This window comes from Chiloscyllium plagiosum, unplaced genomic scaffold, assembly GCF_037043375.1.
Source record: "Chiloscyllium plagiosum isolate Xiang-an unplaced genomic scaffold, Cpla_swu_hap1 HiC_scaffold_32, whole genome shotgun sequence".
Lineage (NCBI taxonomy): Eukaryota > Metazoa > Chordata > Chondrichthyes > Orectolobiformes > Hemiscylliidae > Chiloscyllium > Chiloscyllium plagiosum.
In genome coordinates, this window is record NW_028270170.1 from 33,726,839 (window position 1) to 33,747,095 (window position 20,257).

Consider the following 20,257-nt stretch of genomic DNA (forward strand, 5'->3'; position numbering starts at 1 on the left):
TATTGTAAACTTGTTATCAACCACACTCCCACCAATTTTTTGCTCCATTCATAACAGTTGAAGGTTCTTGGTGCTGTGAACACTCAGCTGTGAGCTTGGCAGTTGCTCAATGTGAGGTTTTCCTTGTGTTAATTTGTGACAACCTGGAGATGACAAAATGATTTATTTCACCTCCTGAACAAGGTTTCTTTTCTAAAGTGAATCCCTTGAAAAACTCCAGAATCATGTTGAAGAAGGAAAAATAACAAACTAGGAAAACATGCTGTAATGAGGCGACATTGTCAGTATTTCACTGGATCTGGTAAGGGCGGGATTGCTGCTATTCTTGTATTATTGTCCAATCCAAGTACAAGTTGAATTCCCCTCTGATACCTGGCTTGCAAAATAAACCTCCACGTTTAAACTAAAGGGCCTACGACCCAATGGGCCTGGATTTTATGACCCCCTACTCCATTCGATGATGGCGGTGAAGGGTGGCTTCATAAAATAAAACACATGGCCTTCCCACTGACGCCCCAACTCTAACTTCTGCCAGACTACACACTTTTGGAAAGTTGCGATGTAACCACTTAAGGGGTGAATGTGTCCATTGTACCCATCGGAGGCACATCTGATGATTGCACCCCCCCCCCCTTTAACTCTTAGACCTTAGACCTTAACCTCTCTCACCCACCTTACTGAGATCTGCCATCCCATTCAAAACCAGCGACTTGCCTTCGATCTGGGCTCCGTTGCTTCTTGGTAAAAACAATGACTGCAGATGCTGGAAACCAGAGTCTAGATCAGAGTGGTGCTGGAAAAGCACAGCAGTTCAGGCAACATCTGAGGAGGATGCTGCCTGAACTGCTGGGCTTTTCCAGCACCACTCTAATCCAGACTCCATTGCTTCTTCTCCAGTGCTGCCTACAGTCCCGACAGCTACTGCTGTTGACCCTCGTGCTGCTGTCACTACAGAGCTCCCTAAAGTCGGCCAGCTGATGGGGGCAGAAGTCTTACCCTGAAGCAATTAAATCTGTTCCAAGTATGAAACAGTTGCGGGGTTTTGGATGGTGATGATCAGAGTTTTGGTCAGGGCGAGGAATGCAGAGGCAATAGTGTAAACTCCAGCCCAATGTCAGTACTGTATTACCTCACTGCAAAGGAAACTGCCAGCCGTGAGTATTGTAGAGTATGTTTTTCTGGGCAAAGTCTTCAAATGGATTACATAAAGCTTGAAACAGGAATTTGACATATTTCTTTGACCCAAAGTCAATTAGGGATATATCTATAAAACAGGCAGATTAGTTCATCTCTCAAAGATCCCTGATCTCCTGTTCTGGTCCAATGATCTGTTTAAACACTGAAGATGAATTTTAAAAGAAATCTCTGTCCATCCAGTTTGTGAAGTTTATGCCATGTAGAGATCCCAATAGCCAAAGCTACAAAGTTGGAGGAAGTTAATCCCAGAAAAAGAATATACGGCAGATATCGGAAATCTGAAACAAAAGATGCTGGAAACTCTAACAAGGTCTGTCAGTGCCTTTAGAGAAAGATAAAAATCAAACAACACCAGGTTATAGTCCAACAGGTTTAATTGGAAGCACACTAGCTTTCGGAGCGACACTCCTTCATCAGGTGATTGTGGAGGGCTCGATTGTAACACAGAATTTATAGCAAAAATTTGCAGTGTGATGTAACGGAAATTATACATTGAAGAATTGATTGTCTGTTAAGCCTTTCATCTGTTAGAATACAGTGAAAGTTTCACTTCTTTCATGTGTAAATCACAAAACCCTTTTTTTTTAAAGTTGCATTCTCAGGTTAGCTGTTAACAATGGTGATAGCTAGACAATATGTTGAAGATGTTGGCCCCCTGTGTTCTCTGTCTATGACCTGATGTTTAGATTGGTTCTAATCTAAAAAGTGAGATAACAGAGTTTTACATAAATTCATGCAGTTTTTGAGCTCAGAGTTCGACATGAATGTATGCAGTTTTTGAGCAAAGTGCAATGTAACTCTGCAAGTACAAAAAAATTCACCACACAAAATATATGTGTGCATGTGGGTCTTTGTCTGTGTGTGTGTGTGTCTGTCTGGGGTGGGGGTTGTGAGTGTGAGAAAGTGTGTGTGTGTGTGTAGTGAGTGCAGAGTGTCTTAAGTCTGTGAGGGGGTGCATGTGTGGGAGTGTGTGTGTCTATAAGGGTGTGTGTGGGTGTCTGTGTGCGCATCTGTGTGTACCTGTGTCCGTGTATATGTGAGAGTGTGTGTGTGTAGGAATATCTGTGTGTGTGTGTGTGTGTGTGTAGTGTAATGGTGATCACCTGTAATGTGACATGAACCCCAGGTCCCGGTTGAGGCCCTCCCTATGGGTACTGAACTTAGCTATCAGCCTCTGCTCGGCCACTTTCCTCTGCTGCCTGTCCCGAAGTCCACCTTGGAGGATGGTCACCCGAAGGTCCGAGGCTGAATGTCCTGGGCCACTGAAGTGTTCCCCAACAGGGAGGGAACCCTCCTGTCTGTTGATTGTTGTGCGGTGCCCATTCATCCGTTGTCGTAAACTTTGCTCGGTTTCCCCAATGTACCATGCCTCCAGGAATCCTTGCCTGCAACGTATAAGATAGACAACGTTGGCTGAGTCACATGAGTACCTGCCATGTACAAGGTTGGAGGTGTCCCCACGCGTAATAGTGGTATCTATGTCCACAATCTGACACGTCTTGCAGCGCCTACCGTGACAGGGTTGTATGGAGTTGTCCTGAGAGACGGGCAGTTTGCTACCAACAATGATCTGTTTGAGGTTTGGCGGTTGTTTAAAGGCAAGTAGTGGAGGTGTGGGGAAGGTCTTGGTGAGGTGCTCATCCTCATTGATAATGTGTTGCAGGTCACGGAGAACATGGTGCAATTTTTCAGCCCCTGGGAAGTACTGAACAACGAAGGGTACCCTGTCAGTTGCAGCACATTTCTGTCTCCTGAGGAGGTCATTACGGTTCCTTGCTGTGGCCCGTCGGAACTGGCGGTCGATGAGTTGAGCATCGTACCCCGTTCTTGTGAGGGCATCCTTGAGTACTTATAATTTCATTTACATCACACTGCAAATTTTTGCTATAAATTCTGTGTTATGATCGCGTCCTCCACAATCACCTGATGAAGGAGCGTCGCTCCGAAACCTGGTGTTGTGTGATTTTTAACTTTGTACACCCCAGTCCAACACCGGCATCTCCGAATTTAGAGGAAGAAGCAGAGTTAGTGGGAGGTATTCAGTGTTGGCAATAAGCATCATTGCTGCAGCTGGATAGGCAACAAGGAGTCAGCATTGCCTATTTTCAAAAAGGTTTACAGAGGCACCTTGATTATCCAAATGCGATGGGCAGGCCGTATTTCGTTCGGATAACTGATTATTCAGTTAATTGATTCAATGCCTCTCCTCTGGGGCTCAGATGTTTTGGAAGTTCCCTTTTTCCTTGCTCTGCCTGCCTTGTTCCCTCTCTCTGTCTCAGGGTTTGTTTCTGAGCAGATGCACTCTTGTGCATAAGGGACCTGCAGCATTGCTGAAGCCTCACCTCATCCCCCTCAAACAGTTGAATGGGATTGACACAGCGAGCACTTGCTAAGTCAGCTTTCTGCTCAGGAGACGAGGCAGCAGCACACTGTGCGCATGACCTGACCCTCTATCTGCCCCCATTCGGCCCCCAACTCCGGTCCATCCCCATCCAGGATTCCTGAAGAAGGGCTCATGCCCGAAACGTCGATTCTCCTGCACCTTGGATTGCTGCCTGACCTGCTGCGCTTTTCCAGCAACACATTTTCAGCCCTGGTCCAGATTGCTCAGACATTGTCTGGGCAGATAGTGCAGATTCTGCTTAGCTGTTTCATGCAATGCTGGAAGTGGTAGAGGTCTTGTCATTTCTTTAGAGACAGTTTTAAGATTCCTACTCAAGCAGACAGTCAGCAGCAGGAATGGTGAACATTTAAGATTTCTAAAGAAGAAAATCTTGTGCAAGATTGAATCTACAATGGTCAGTGATAAAGGATTTCGGATCTGGTCAGAGATGCACAGGAGCTGGAGAGTTGGCATAATTTTTAAAATCTGGAGTATTAGTCAATCCAGGCAGTAACAGAGTGTCTCAGGTGCCTATGGTCTGTAGGAGCAGTGCTCATTTGGAATTCAGCCTGCGAGTGAATCAGAGATTCTGGGAGCAAAGTTCGAATCCCTGGTGGACAAGGAACACCATTAAAAAATTGGGCAGATCTACGAGCTGGGCAAGTGAAAATCAAGAGAGCCACTTATGATTCATATTGACACTGATGCCACAGCGGGCAAGTACCACACAGCATGGCTACAGTTAGGGAAATCACAGGCCGCAAAAACAATTTAAATTAAAGCCAGCATTAAAATAATAAAGGGGCTTTTTATAACCCGAAGCAGATAAGATCTATTAGATGAAGAAAGGCTCATGTTAGGATGAGACATGAAGGCCCAGTTAGGGCACTTGAGAGTTACAAGTTAGCCAGGAAAGACCAAAAGAAAGAGCTAAGAAGAGCCAGGAGAGGACATGAGAAGTCATTGGCAGATAGGATCAAGGAAAACCCGAAAGCTTTCGATAGGCATATTAGGATTAAAAGAACGACTAGAGAAAGATTACAGCCAATCAGGGATAGTAATGGGAAGTTGTGCGTGGAGCCTGAGAAGATATGGGAAGCGCTAAAATGAATATTTTTCATCAGTATTCTCACTGGAAAAAGACAATGTTGTCACAAAGAATACTGAGATACAGACTACTAGACTAGATGGTATTAAGGTTCACAAGGAAGAAGTATTAGCAATTCTGGAACGTGTGAAAGTCCCCTGGGCCGGATGGGATTTATCCTAGGATTCTCTGGGAAGCCAGAGAGGAGATTGCAGAGCCTTTGGCTTTGATATTTATGTCACCATTGTCTACAGGAAAAGTGCCAGAAGTCTGAAGAATAGCAAATGTTGTCCCCTTGTTCAAGAAGGGGAGTAGAGACAACCCTGATAGTTATGGATCAGTGAGCCTTACTTGGGAAAGGTTATAAGAGATATGACTTATAATCATCTAGAAAGGAAAAAGTTGATTAGGGATAGTCAACATGGTTTTGTGAAGGGTAGGTCATGCCTCACAAACCTTATTAAGTTCTTTGAGATGGCGACCAAACAGGTGGATGAGGGTAAAGCAGTTGATGTGGTGTATATGGGTTTCAGTAAGGCATTTGATAAGGTGCCCATAGTAGGCTATTGTACAAAATATGGATTCATGGGATTGAGGGTGATTTAGCAGTTTGGATCAGAAATTGGCTAGCTGAAAGAAAACAGAGGGTAGTAGTTCATGGGAAATGTTCATCCTGGAGTTCAGTTACCAGTGGTGTACCTCAAGGATCTGTTTTGGGGCTACTGCTGTTTGTCATTTTTGTAAATGACCTAGATGATAGCGTAGAAGGATGGGTTAGTAAATTTGTGTGGAGCGATTCACTTTGGAAGGAGCAACAAGAGTAAAGAGTACTGGCTAATGGTAAGATTCTTGGAAGTGTAGATGAGAAGAGAGATCGCGGTGTCCATATACATAGATCTCTGAAAGTTGCCACCCACGTTGTTATGGGTGTTAAGGAGGCATACGGTGTGTTAACTTTTATTGGTAGAGGGATTGAGTTTCAGAGCCATGAGGCCACGCTGCAGCTGTAAAAGACTCTGGTATGGCTGCACTTGGAGTATTGCGTACAGTTCTGGTCACCACATTATAGGAAGAATATGGAAGCTTTGGAAAGTGTTCAGAGGAGATTTACTGAGATATTGCCTGATATGGAGAGAAGGTCTTACGAGGAAAGGTTGAGGGGCTTGAGGTTGTTTTGTTGGTGAGAAGAAGGTTAAGAGGTGACTTAATTGAGACATATAAGATAATCAAAGGGTTAGACAGGATGGACAATGAGAGCCTTTTCCCTCAGATGATGATGCTGGCACAAGGGGACATAGCTGTAAATTGAGGGATGATCGATATAGGACAGATGTCAGAGGTAACTTCTTTACTTAGAAAGTAGTTGGGGTGTGGAATGCCCCGCCTGCAGCAGTAGTAGACTCTCCAACTTTAATGGCATTTAAATGGTCATTGGATAAACATACGGATGAAAATGGAATCGTGTAGTATAGATAGGCTTCAGATTGGTTCCACCGTTTGGTACAACATTCAGGACCGAAGGGCCTGTACTGCGCTATAATGTTCTATGTTCTATGAAAGTTGGGAGACTATTGGGACCAGAGAGAAGGTGGGAGATCTGAATACTTAAGTCATGGTAAAGGCAGGAAGCATTTATTCAACCCAGGGGCAACAGGAGTCATTTAGGAGAAACCATTAAAACAGTAGGATTTATTTTATGAGGTTGCTCAAAGTAGGAATCATGACTGAGACAGGGATTGGAAAGGGAGTCACTTCTTAAAGCCACAGGCAGTGGGATTAATTTAGTGCAGGTGTTAATGAAATAGGAATTATTTACTAAAACCACAACTGTTGAGATTCACCCTAAGAAACTCAAAAAGGTGCAAATCTTTTACTTTATTCATAAAAGATTGAAGAAACACTGTCCATAACAGAAAGTAATCCAACTACCTGGCCGTGGAAATGTATCACTTATGATTAAAAGTATGCTGCATATAATGCTGTAATACAGGGGTATCAGATAGTAGGAAACTTAGATTTTAGATGCTGAGGTGATTCAGAAAGTGAAGCTCAAACTGCAAATGCTATTTTCTGATCTTCCCAGGATAAATCTGGAGTGCCTGTAACAAAGAACACACCAAGCAAAAACCAATCCTCAAGCATTATGACTGAGGAAGTGAGCATGCTGGTTTCATTGAGGGTTATAGGAAGAGTCCAAGTTGAATACCAGATTGCGGTAAGCAAAACTATATACTTCAGCATAGATTAAAAATACAGTTCTGACACAGATCAAAAATGTGGTGCATCCAATTCCATTGGGGTCATTACTGAGAAGACATATCCAATGGTGAAGTAGCAATTGCCTGGCAGGATACTACAAAGGAAAGAATTCCTCGGTCTAGTGAAACAGTCATTTCCACAGGGTCACCATGTCTATGCCTACCAGCAAACATCAAACATCACAAATTCCATTTACCAGCACTTCATAGAAATCACAGAATCCCTATAGTGTGGAAGGAGGCCATTCGGCCCATCATGTCCACACCAACTCTCCAACATCCCACCCATAACCACTCCCACCTACTCTATCTCTGCCATTCCTTTGGCTAACCCATCCAGCCTGTACATGCCTGGACACTGTAAGCAATTTATATGGTCAATCCACCTAGTCTTTGGACTGTGGGAGGAAACTGGAGCACCCAGAGGAAACCGCACATACATAGGGAGAATGTGCAAGCTCCACACAGACAGTCGCCCAAGGGTGGAATTGAACCTAGTTCCCTGGCGCTGTGAGGTAGTAGTTCTAACCACCGAGCCACCCTATACACTTGGTCCATAGCCTACTATACCCTAGCATTTTAAGTGTTCATCCAGATGCTCCCTAGAGTGCCTGCCTCCTTCACCTTCTCAGTCAGAGTTTTCCATATTTCTTCCACTCTCTGATTAGAAACATTTTTCCTCAGATCCCCTCTGAAGCACTTACTCCTGACTTAAACTTATGCTCTCTGGTCTTTGACATATCTGCCATGGGTCAAAGATTCTCACAAACCACCCTATCCAGCCTCTCACAATTTTGTATACCTCAACCAGATCCCCACCCAGTCTCCTCTGCTCCGGGGGAAACGTACCCAGCCTACCTAGTCTCTCCTCATAACTGAGAAAGTCGAGAAGGTACAACAATGCCTCCTCTTTTTAGTAGGCTAAGGAGATTCAGCATGTCCGTAAGGGCCCGCACCAACTTTTACAGATGGACTGAAGAAAGCATTCTATCTGGATGTATCACGGCTTGGTACATGAACTGCTCAGCCCAAGATCGTAAGAAATTACACAGAGTTCTGAACACAGCTCAAACTATCACACAAGCCAACCTTCCATCCATTGACTCCCTCTACATATCTTATTGCCATGAAAAGGCAGCCAACATCAAAGACCCCTTCCGACCCTGGTCGTAATCTCTTCTAACCTCTTCTGTGGGGCAGATGGTACAAAAGCTTAAACACACAATCTGACAGCTCAAGAACAGCTTCTTCCCTGCTGTCATTAGACTTCTTATAGAACCTCTCATACTTCAATTTGAATGTTGATCTTTCTTTTTGTGCACCTTCTTTGCAGCCAGATGTGCCAGTGGGCTGAGGAGTGGCAGATGGAGTTTAATTTAGACAAATGTGAGATGCTGCATTTTGGGAAAGCAAATCTAAGCAGGACTTATACACTTAATGGGAAGGTCCTTGGGAGTGTTGCTGAACAAAGAGACCTTGGAGTGGAGGTTCACAGTTCCATGAAAGTAGAGGTGCAGGTAGATAGGATAGTGAAGAAGGCATTTGGTAGACCTTTATTGGTTAGAGTATTGAGTATGGAAGTTGGGAGGTCATGTTGCAGCTATACAGGATGTTGGTTAGGTCACTTTTGGAATATTGTGTGCAATTCTAGTCTCCTTCCTATCGGAAAGATGCTATGAAACTTGAAAGGGTTCAGAAAAGGATTACAAGGATGTTGTCAGGGTTGAACTATGAGGAGAGGTTGAATAGGCTGGAGCTGAGGGATGACCTTATAGAGGTTTATAAAATCATGAGGGGCATGGATAGGATAAATAGACAGAGTCTCTTCTCTGGAGTTGGGTAGTCTAGAACTAGAGGTTTATGGTGAGAGGGGAAAGATATAAAGAGAACTAAGGGGCAAACCTTTCACACAGAGGGTGATACACGTGTGGAATGAGCTGCCAGAGGAAGTGGTGGAGGCTGGTGCAATTGCAACATTTAAAAGGTATCTGGATGGGTACATGAATAGGAAGGGTTTGGAGGGATATGGTCCGGGTGCTGGCAGGTGGGACTAGATTGGGTTGGGACATCTGGTCAGAATGGACGAGTTGGACCGATGGGTCTGTTTCCATGTACATCTTTATGACTCCATGACTCTGCAACTTTCTTTACTTGCTCTGTTCAATCACCCTGTTATCTTTGCATGTTATGATCTGTCTGTACTACATACAACACAAAACGTTTCACTGTACCAAGCTCCATGTGACAATAATAAATCAAAATCAAATTTTAAAATCACTTTTTATCCCTGGCAACATCCTTGTGAATCTCCTCTGCACCCTCTCCGGTGCAGTCACACTCTTCCGATAATGTGGTGGTCAGAACTGCACACATTTGATCCATGGCCGAACCAACATTGAATGAAATTGCAAGGAGACAACATTGTTCCTATATTCTAAGCCCTGGCTAATGAAGTCAAGCATCCCATATGCCTTCTTCACCACCCTGTCTACATGTGCTGATGCCTTTGGCAATCTATGGACTTGTACACCTTTTGTTCCTCAGTACTCCCAAGGGATATATCGTTCACTGTGTATATCGTTTCCTTACTGGACTTCCCAAAAGGTATCACCTCATATTTATCAGGATCAATTTCCATCTGCCATTGCTCTGCCCAATTTACCAGCTGATCGATATCAGACGATAGCTGAGACCATTCTCCTCACTATCAACAAGACCAATTTTTGAGTCATCTACAAACTTACTAGTTATACCTTTTACATTTGCATTTACGTTGTTAATGTACATAACAAACAACAATGGTCCCAGAAATGATCTCTATCATACCCCATTCGTCACAGACTTTCCATCGTAAAAACAAGCCTCCACCATTACTCTTTGCCTCCTTTTTGCAAACCCAATTTCGGATCCAGTTTGCCAACTTGCCCAGGGTCCCATGGGTGCTTACCTTTTGACCAGCCTTCATGTGAGACCTTGTCAAAGGCCTTACTGATGTTCATGTATACCGCATCTACTGCACTACCCTCATCAATACATTTAGTCACCTTTTCAAAAAACTCAATTAAATAAGTCAGACAGATGTCCCACCAACAAATCCATGCTGACTACCCCTGATTAATCCCTACCTTTCCAAACATTGATTAATCAAATGCCTCGGAACTTTTTCCAATTATGTCCCTACTTGTGACATCAGACTAATTGGTCTGTTAGTCTATTCCTGCCGCCTTTCTGGAACAAAGGAACCAAACTTGCTATCCTCTAGTCATCCGGCATTTCATCTGTGGCCAGTGAAATATTAAATATCTCTGCCAGGGTCTCAGAAACCTCTGCCTTTGCCTCTCATAGCAGCCTGGGATACATCTCAACAGGCCTGGGGGATTTATGCACCTAAAACATCTAATACCACCTCCTTATCAATCTTTACATGCTTTAGAACCTCACCATCTAGTTGAAATCCCGAGCAACAATGTCTTTCTCTTTTATGAGTACAGATGAGAAATATTCATTTCAGACATCCCCCACATCCCCTGGCTCCATGCATAGATTGCAATTTGGTCTCTCATAGACTCCACTCTTTCCCTGGTAATCCTCCTGCTCTTAATATACTTAGAAAATGTCTTTAGGTTTTCCTTAATTCGATTTGCCAAACATACTTTGTGGCCCTCTTTGCCTTCCTAGTTTATTTTATATAACATTACTTTCATATTGCTGAAAGGTCTCTTTATTTATGGAGCTCTGTACCGAACAAGTGCTTCCTTCCTTATCAATATCAAGCTCTCAATATTCCTGGACAACTAGGGTTCCCTGGACTTTCTGCTCTTGCCCTTGCCCTTCAACATTCACTGAAGTACTTTTAAAATACTTCCACTTTTCAAATGCAGAATTATCTGCAAGTATCTGCTCCCAGTTTATGTTTGCCAGATCTTGTCTAATGATATTGAAATTGGCCTTCCCCCAGTTTAAACATTTAACTTCTGCATCATCCTTATCCCTTTCCATAAGAAACCAGTTATGGTCACTCTCCCCACAATGTTCATCCACCAACACTTCACCTACTTGACCGGCTTCATTCTCCATGGTTAGATCGAACATAACTCCATTCTGGAAGGATTATCTATGAACTGGCATAAAAACCTCTCCTTGATGCACTTTAAAAATTCCACCCTGCCCAATCCTTGCACACTGAGTCAATCCCAGTTCATATTAGCCAATGTGAAATCCCTTACCACAATAATCCTATTCCTCTGTCCTAATCCTATTCACTTACATATTTGCTCCCCTATCTCTCTCTGACTGGTGGGAGATCTTTAATATAATCCCAAAAAAGTAATTGCCTCTGTACCCAGACTGCCTCATTTGAGGACCCTTCCAATACATCCTTCCTCACTACTACGGTGATGATCACTTTTTTCAATAATGTAATGCTCCGTCTCTCTTATCTCACCCCCTATCCCATCACACCTAAAACTTCTACACACTGAAGTATTGAGCTGCCAGTCCTGTCCTTCCTTCAACCATATCTCAGTGATTGCAACAATACCAACTCACCATGTAAGGAACAATTCTCTAAGTTCATCTGCCTTACCACTCAGTCTCCTTACATTAAAACAGATTTCTAGTTTAGCTCTCTGGTTCTCCCGTGTGCCTTACCTTGCCCATATCTTCTCCACCGCTGGACTGTCCTATTGTTCCTTCCTTATCTGATTGAACCTTGTTCCTGATTTCCCACATATTACACAAAGAGCATTCCAAAGGGCACAGTTCTCCTGCCAATGTGATCCTTGCCAACTACAAACAATGAAGTAGGAACTTTATCCACTACTCACCAATCACATTTCTCTCTCTCCCTCTCTATTTCTAACAAACTATTAATGACAAAAATAAGGACTTTACACTTTGTCTCCCTCCCAGTACTACTCTCTTAGGCTCTAATGTTTATTTCTAAGCAGCCAATCATCTGACTGCTTCCCTGTGATGTGACCGTGATTGTTTCGCCTTGTTCGGACTGTGTTGGGTTCTTTTGTAATCACTCACTGCTCAGTGCAAGCCCCTTCCCCGCAGGCTCTGCTCTGAGACCCCAATTCCCAGTGAGTGTCTCCTATGGTTTTCCTGTGATGTCACTCTGTGCTTTTAATATTTACTCACAGGACATGAACATTTATTGGCTGTGACCAGTTGCCCTTGAGAAGCTGCTGGTAAGCTACCTTCTTGTATCATGATCTGTAGGTTGCCTTGCAATGCCATTAGGGAGGAAATTCCATGATTTTGATCCAGTGACAGCGAATCATAGAATCCCTACAGTGTGGAAACAGGCCCTTCAGCCCAACAAGTCCATATCGACCCGCCGAAGAGTAACCCACCCATTCCTCTACCCTATTATCATACATTTGCCCCTGACTAATGCACCTAACTTACACATCCCTGAACACTGTGGGGCAATTTAGCATGGCCAATTCACTTAACTTGCACATCTTTGGATTGTGGGAGGAAACTGGAGCACCCAGAAGAAATCCACGCAGACACATGGAGAATGTGCAAACTCCACACATACAGTCGCCCAAGGCTGGAATTGAACCCGGGTCCCTGGCGCTGTATGGCAGCAGTGCTAAACACTGAATGACGATATATTTCCAAGTCAGGCTGGTGCATAGCTTGGAGGAGAACTTGCAGATGGTGGCGTTCCCATGTATCTGTTGCACTTGTCCTTTGAGATGGCAGTGTTGTGGGTTTGGAAGGTGCTGTCTTAGGGTCTTTAGTGAATGTCTGCAGTGCATCATGTAGATAGTACACATTGTTGCGACTGAGTGTCGGTGGTGCAGGAAGTGGATGTTTTTGAATGTGGCATCAATGAGGTGGGCTGCTGTATCCTGGGGGTGACAAACTTCTTGAGTGTGCTTGGAGTTGCACCTACTTTGGCAAGTGGGGACTTTCGCTTTGGAGATGGTGGACAGAGTTTGGGGAGTCAGGAGGAGTTATTCGCCACAGTATTCATGGTTTCTGACCTGCTCTTGTTGCCACCGTGATTATGTGGCAACTCTAGTTTAGTTTCTGGTCAATGGTAACTCCAGTGAGGGATTCGTCCTGTTTTTCATCCTGGAAATTTATTCTGTTAAAAGATCTTACCAACTATGAACCAGGAAAAAAACAACCAAACAGCACCTCTTCCCATCAGTAATGAATTCCCATGCTGCTCCGCAACTCCCAAAATATTTCCTCAATCGGGCAGTGCGCTACTCCAGATGTAATCGCTCCTTCCTAACTGCGTGACACCAGTAAGCCCTCGCTTAAATAGAGCTGAGATGACTCACATTAGTTAAACTTCAATTACTAATCAGTAGCTATTAAAGGTCAAAACGTGTGGTGTTGGAAAAGCACAGCTGGTCAGGCAGCATCCAAGGAGCAGGAAAGTCGATGTTTCGAGCATAAGCTCTTCATCAGGAATTCAGCTCTGACGCTGCCTGACCTGCTGTGCTTTTCCAGCACACACTTTTTGACTCTGATCTCCAGCATCTGCAGTCCTCAATTCCTCCTCATAGCTATTAAGCGCTATTCAAGCTTCGGGTGATTGACTGATAACTGTCCCTCAGTCGGCCGATTCAGCCAAACAAAAATAGAAATCACTGCAAAAGCTCAGCAGGTCTGGTAGTATCTATGGAGAGAAATCAGAGTTAATGTTTTGGGTCCAGTGACCCTTCTTCATAACTGATGGTAGCCAGGAAAATGTTGGATTATGTGCAGAAAATAGGGTGGGGGGAGGGGTGAAGGAGTAAACGATAGATGGGGTTAGAGTCCAAAGAGAGAGAGGAACAATTGAATAAACAAAGGAATGAATAACGTTCTGGATAGGAGGGTAAATAGCTTTTAACGGAGACTGTTCATGGCTAACAATGAATGGTGTGTTACTATGTGAAAATAAGGCTTGGTGTGTGGGGTTGGGGTAAGGACATAGGAGAGCTCAAACCTTAATGTTATTGAATTTGATATGGAGTCTGGAGAGCTGCAGAGCCCCCAAGCGAAAAATGAGGTGCTGTTTTTTTTCATCTTGCGCTGAGCTTCAGTGGGACAGTGCAGGAAGCCTAAGATAGAGATGATGGTCAGAGAACAGGGTGGTGCGTTGAAGTTGCAGGCAACTGGAAGCTCAAGTCTTTTTTTTGTGGGCAGAACACAGGTGTCCTGCAGAGCGGTCACCCAGTACAGGTTTCATTTCCCCAATGTGGAGGAGACCACATTGTGAGCAGCAGCTGAGTCAACTACATTTTAAACCTTTTAAAAAAACAAAGATTTACTAATTGTTGATCCAAAATCCCAAAATGATGTATTCACTTGGGCTATGTCTCACTCTGGATGTGAGCACTCCTTCCTGACCGTGTGAAGATTACTGACAATACCCTCTAAATATCATAAAGGAGCAATTACCTGTTTCAGCAGGAGAGACATCTCTGTGAAGGTAATCCAAGAGATAAAGTGTCCACCTGTTTAAAGGACTTTTAGACCTCACACCATCAGGGACAGAATCAACATCCACAGCTTGCCCAACCAGCTAATCTTCCAAATCCACAGAGCACATGTTCGGGGAGAACAGTTGCAAAAGTAACAGTTTTGACCAAGTGAGTTAACCTAGTCTTATTTGTCTCTGGAGTTATCCATCCTGACAGCTTTCCATTATGATGACAGATTATTTGTAATAGAACAATTTCTTTTAGTGGTTATTCCTTCTCTGTTTCCTTTATATCTCATTCTAACTTCCTTTGAGATTTGCAAGGAACTGCAGAATATGTAGATGTTTAAATTGGTGTTTTAACTTGCTTGCTGGACTCTATCAAAGTCACTCAGTAAAAGAAAGCAAAGTCCAATATGAAGCAAATAGTAAAGAAAACAAACTATGTTGTGGTTTATTCTATATGGGTACTTCATCTAAATCTACTCCAGGCTGTTGGAAGTGTCTGTTGTGTATTTAACCTCTTGTAAATTGAATTTAACTGAACAGCATCATCTTAATATATGATCTGAAATCACTCAGGACAAGTCAGCAACTCTTAAAACAGGATGGGTGGAACATACCTTCAGCAAGTGAGCAAAAACAAAATGGGAAGAGGGTGGAATATAATTGATGCAGCCCAATGTAAGGAAACATCACAATGGTCTGCAGTTCAATCTTACATTAGACATTTGGATGGACTCCAGGTATCAGGAATTGCAATTGGAACAGCCCTATTAGGGAACCAGGAATGAGCAAGACTCTACAGGCCTTGAAAGCTTCCAGCTGCTTAAAGTGGAAAATCTGTTTAACCATGGATGACAAAAGGTCTTTTTTTCATTATGCCCAGGACAACAGATAGCACCGTGCTTCACACATCTGACCATGTAAATGCTAATGGGTAGATCAGGCAGGGAAGATAGAGGTCCTGCTTGGTGCAGAGCAACAATGTTTCCAAGGGATAGCAACATTGAGTGAGTGAAAGAAGATGGATGGAGAAGGAAGTGGAAAAGTGAGATGATGCATGTGACTAGGGTATCATACCGTTATTAATGCTCCATTTACAAGTTGGAATTTACACTGCAAAATGAATGGGTTAAAAGTAAGCAGTATAATGGAGCTCTGTCCCATTTCTTACTGTCAGTTGTTGGTTAATAAGGCTATAACACCATAAGAAATAGGAATAGGAGGCTATTTGGCCCCTCAAGCCTGTTCTCCATTCAACAGGATCATGGCAGATTCATCGGTCCGCATGTCCACTTGCCTGCATTTCTCTGTAACCCTTGATTCACCGACTGATGAAGGATCTATCTGAGCTTTAAATATACTCATCTCAGTCTTCAATTGGTGCCCCTTTATACCCTCTAGTTCTAGCCTATTCTATGAGGGGAAACATTCTCTCAGCTTTTACCCTGTCAAGCCCCTTAAGAATTATGTGTATTTCAATGAGATCACCTCTCATTTTTCTAAGCTGCAGTGCATAGAGTCTGAGCCTGTTTGGCCTTTGCTGACAAGCCAATCCTTCCATACGAGGGATCATCCTAGTGAACTGCCTCCAATAAAATAATCTGTTTTTTTTTACAAATAAGGGACCAAAATTGCTCACAATAGTCCTCACATGATCTCCTCAGCATTTGCAGTAAGACTTCCTGACTCTCATACTCCAACCCCCTTGAAATAAGGGCCAACAATCTATTAGTCTTCCTAATTAACTGCTGCACCGGTTCATGCATGTGTACCCCAAAATCCCTTAGTGTTGCAGTTTTCTGCAGTTTATCTCCATTTAAATAATACTTTGTTCTTTTGTTCTCCCTTCTGAAAAGGAAAACTGCACATTTTCCCACATTATGCTCCATTTGCCAACACTTAGCCCACTTAATTAACCTATCAATATCTGCTTATGAACTGAAATTGCTGGAAAAGGCCTACTCCCAACAACCCCACCAAGCTTTGTTATCGCACAGTCTACTATTTCACGCAAACCATTTTTAGCCACTAACACTCCCCATTAATAGCTATTTGCCCTTGTTACCAGACCGTTATCCACTTATTTGTCTGTCCAACCTATCATCTACTCCTTAGCCCTTCTGCTCCACCCTATCTTCTGCAAATAAACCAACAATATTTGATCACACAGCATTGCCCTTTTGTGAAGGGCCGTGCTTGTCACTGGCCACTTGGGTGTTTTCCTATCTTCCTGGTGGTGGAAATTGAATAAAGATTCGTGCACCTTGCGTCTCTCACTGTGTCTCACACCTGCACACACACAACATGGGTGCTGGGGAAAAAATAAGCACTACCGCAGTTAGGCAGGAGTGTGGGGGTTTAAAAAAAAAGAGAAAAAAAGAGAAAAAAAAAAAGAAAAAAAAGAGAAATAAAACCAACATTTTTCTAGCTACCAGCAGTTCTGAGGGGGGGTCACTTGACTTGAACTATTAACTCTGATTTCTCTCTACTGATGCTGCCAGACTGCTGAGCTTTTCCAGCAATTTCTGTTTTTGTTTCTAATTTACAGCATCCGCAGTTCTTTTGGTTATAACTATAAACTGTTTGTATCCCTCTCACTTCTTGCCTTTCCACCTATATTTTGTTTTGTCTGCAAACTTGGCTACAGCATATTTGCTTCCTTCCTCCATGTTATCTATATATATATATATATATATATAGTAAACAGTTGTGGTCCCGACACTGATCCCTGTGGAACCCTCTGGTCACAAGTTGCCAACTGGAAAAATAGCCCCTTATCTCCACTCACTGTTTCCTAACTACCCATGATTCAATTCTGTATCCACGTCAATAATAAACATTCAACACCATGGGCTTTTATCTTATAACTCAAACTTTTGTGAATGCTCTACCTTGTTAAAAATCACACAACACTAGGTTATAGTCCAACAGGTTTAATTGGAAGCACACTAGCTTTCGGAGCGCCGCTCCTTCATCAGGTATGATTTTTAACTTTGTACACCCCAGTCCTACACCGGCATCTCCAAATCATCTGTACCTTGTTGAATGTTTTCTGGATGTCCCAACACAACACATCTGTTGTGGTTCTGTTCGCCGAGCTGGAAAGTTTTGTTGCAAACGTTTCGTCCCCTGTCTAGGTGACATCCTCAGTGCTTGGGAGCCTCCTGTGAAGCGCTTCTGTGGTATTTCTTCCGGCATTTATATTTCGGGGATGAAACATTTGCAACAAAAATTTCCAGCTCGGCGAACAGAACCACAACAACGAGCACCCGAGCTACAAATCTTCACCCAAACTTTGAACAACACATCTATTACTTGATCCACTCTGGTTGAGACCTCCTTGAAAAACTCTAATAAATTAGTCAGAAACAATTTCTCTTTCATGAAGCCATGCTGACTCAGCTTGGTTAGATTATAGTTTTCCTGATGTGCTGCTATCATTTCCTACCAATTGCTTCCAACACTTTTCGAACAGTAAGCTAATTGACTGATAGTTAGCCACTTTTGGCTTCATTTTTTTAAAATAGGGCTCTAACTCTGGCTGTGTTAACATGCCTAGAGGTAGGGCTGAAACTGGAGAAAATTCTAAGTTTTGAATTACATACATGTATAGAAATTAATATTTGAGGCAGCAGCCATTTTCTCAGCCATAGCTGAGAGGCCCTCGTTGTACCTTTGCTGGATTCCTGCAAGAAATTACTGTCTAATACAGGATCATTCTATGACCTACAACTTATGTCTTTGCCACAAAATTAAAATGCAACCTTCTCCCAGCTCAGTAAAAATATCTATTTCTGACTCAGTCTTATTGATCCAATACACAATATTGATCACTGCCTTCAGTCTTCCTTTAATAATAATTTCTATATTTATATATTTTGCTTCAAAACATTTTTACATTGTGATTAATTTTCTAAAAGTGTCAAGATGGTTAACCTGTGGGTCAATGTAGCAGCTACTCAATTCCAACAGCTTTTATAACTTCCTGTCAGCTTGTGTTACATCTAAACTTGGATGAATCATAATGTCGTCCAGCTCAAACTTGGTAGATGGTGGTTTTTGGTCTTCATTTGCCAACACAAACTTTGTGCACTAGTCAGTGATTCCATTTCCTGTCTCAGCCAGGCTCTGAGGCTGAATGATGCTGTTTCTACTCCCAGGTCTCCTGCTTGACATTTAGTTGAACTTTAAACCTCACTGAGGCAACTCACTCCACATCGATGACTGCATCTGCTTTCACCTCAGTCTCCCTGCTGAACCATTGCGTGTGCATTAATCGTCCCTGGGCCCAACTATTCTAACATTCACTTTGGTGTTCTTCCAGTCTCCAACTTTTTCATAAGTCTGGTGATGGTTAGATTCTCTCTTATCAGAGATGGTTATTGTCTCTCACACATGTGGCATAAATGTTATTTGCCACTTGTCATTCCAAGCCTGGATATTGTCCAACTTGGACATCAACTCGTTTCCTGTCTGAGGAGTTGTAAATGGTGCTAAACATTATGCAATTATCAAAGAATACTTCCACTTCTGACCTCATGATGGAGGGAAGGTCATTGATGAAGCTGCTGAAGATGGTTAGGTCAAGGGGGAGAGAGGGATTAATGAGGTGAAAGTGGGTGGCACAGTTGTTAGTGCTAGTGCAGGTTGTCAAAAGGTGGTGAAGTGTCCAAAAGAGTGAGAAGGCAGCACAGAAGCAATGGAGAGGGATTAGGGAGGGACTGAGAGCAAGGGAGGGAATATATTTCATGCAATAGTAACTGTTGTAGACTATGAGGCTTGATGAAAGGTGAGTGAAGTACCAGGGGTAGAGTGTGGGTGAGATAGCAGAGAGAAGAGTGTGGCTGTTACCCTGGCAGAGCACAGAAGGGCTTTGACCTTCTTGCAGCATTGCAGGTGGTTCCTCTGTAAAATGGAGATGGCACTGGTGTTGACCTCGGTCCAGGCTGCCAGGGTCTGGTGACTTGCCCTCTTCTGCTGGTACTCCAGGAAGAGGATGGCCATCCTCTGCCCTACCCTATTCATCACGACCTCCAGTGCCCTATCAGAGAACCATGATGCCATTCTCAGACACTCTCAGAAAGCCCATTCTTCCTTTGATGGGCAATGCAGTTTTGGAATATCAGAGCAAAGATGGCATGGGTGCCAGGGATGCTGGATTTTCAGCAGATGTCTGCTAAGTGTTGAGCTCTTCTAGGAATGGCAGTTGTAGGATTGGGCAAAGATCAGGGAATAGGGTGCCATGGGGTGGGATATATTGTTAATGAAGCGAGTTTGGTAAGGTACGGCAAGCAATCTCACTGGGCTTCACAGAGGGAACTCTCTGTGAAACTGAAAGAAAATTACACTTAGCAAAAACTTCTCGGATTCAATCCATTGTTTTATCAAGGAATAGCATCCTTTGGGGGATTGAATAATGTAAAATACTCATTTCATGCTAGGATGTTATCTTTAAACCGGAAGCACATTGGAACACACTTTGGAAGGTGGTCCTGGCATCAAAAATTACTGGAAAAAAAGTAAAGAGATTTTTCTATTTTACTGGTAAAAAATATATGAAATTATGGATGAGGATTACAATAAACTCTAAATCAATACAATAAACTTTCAGAATAATTAATCCATTTTAGAAGTATCATGTGACAAGAAGCTTCGGGAGGCACATCATGGAAATCTACCCCACGCAGAGAAGGAGCTTCTAACCATCTGATTTTCCTGTCTATAAATAGAGGGCATGAGTCTTGCACATGTTAATGAACATTTAATGCCAGCCTGATTCTCACCAAACCAGCAGAAATCCCTTAGTTTCTTGATGTTGCCGTTCAGCTCCTGTAAAGTTTGATGACAGCAGAAGAGAATAAATAACAACAAAAAATTGGATCCCGTGG

General features: G+C 43.0%; 1 long non-coding RNA gene across 2 annotated transcripts in view; it reads right to left on the reverse strand.

Annotated features, from left to right (window-relative positions):
* Positions 1-2,431: 2,431 nt before the first annotated feature.
* LOC122539979 (uncharacterized) overlaps positions 2,432-20,257 on the reverse strand; it is a 70,475-nt gene continuing 52,649 nt past the window's right edge. For both annotated transcript variants that reach the window (XR_015752510.1, XR_015752509.1), the window contains one exon: positions 2,432-2,582. This is a non-coding gene — a long non-coding RNA (uncharacterized LOC122539979). The remainder of the gene's footprint in view (positions 2,583-20,257) is intronic.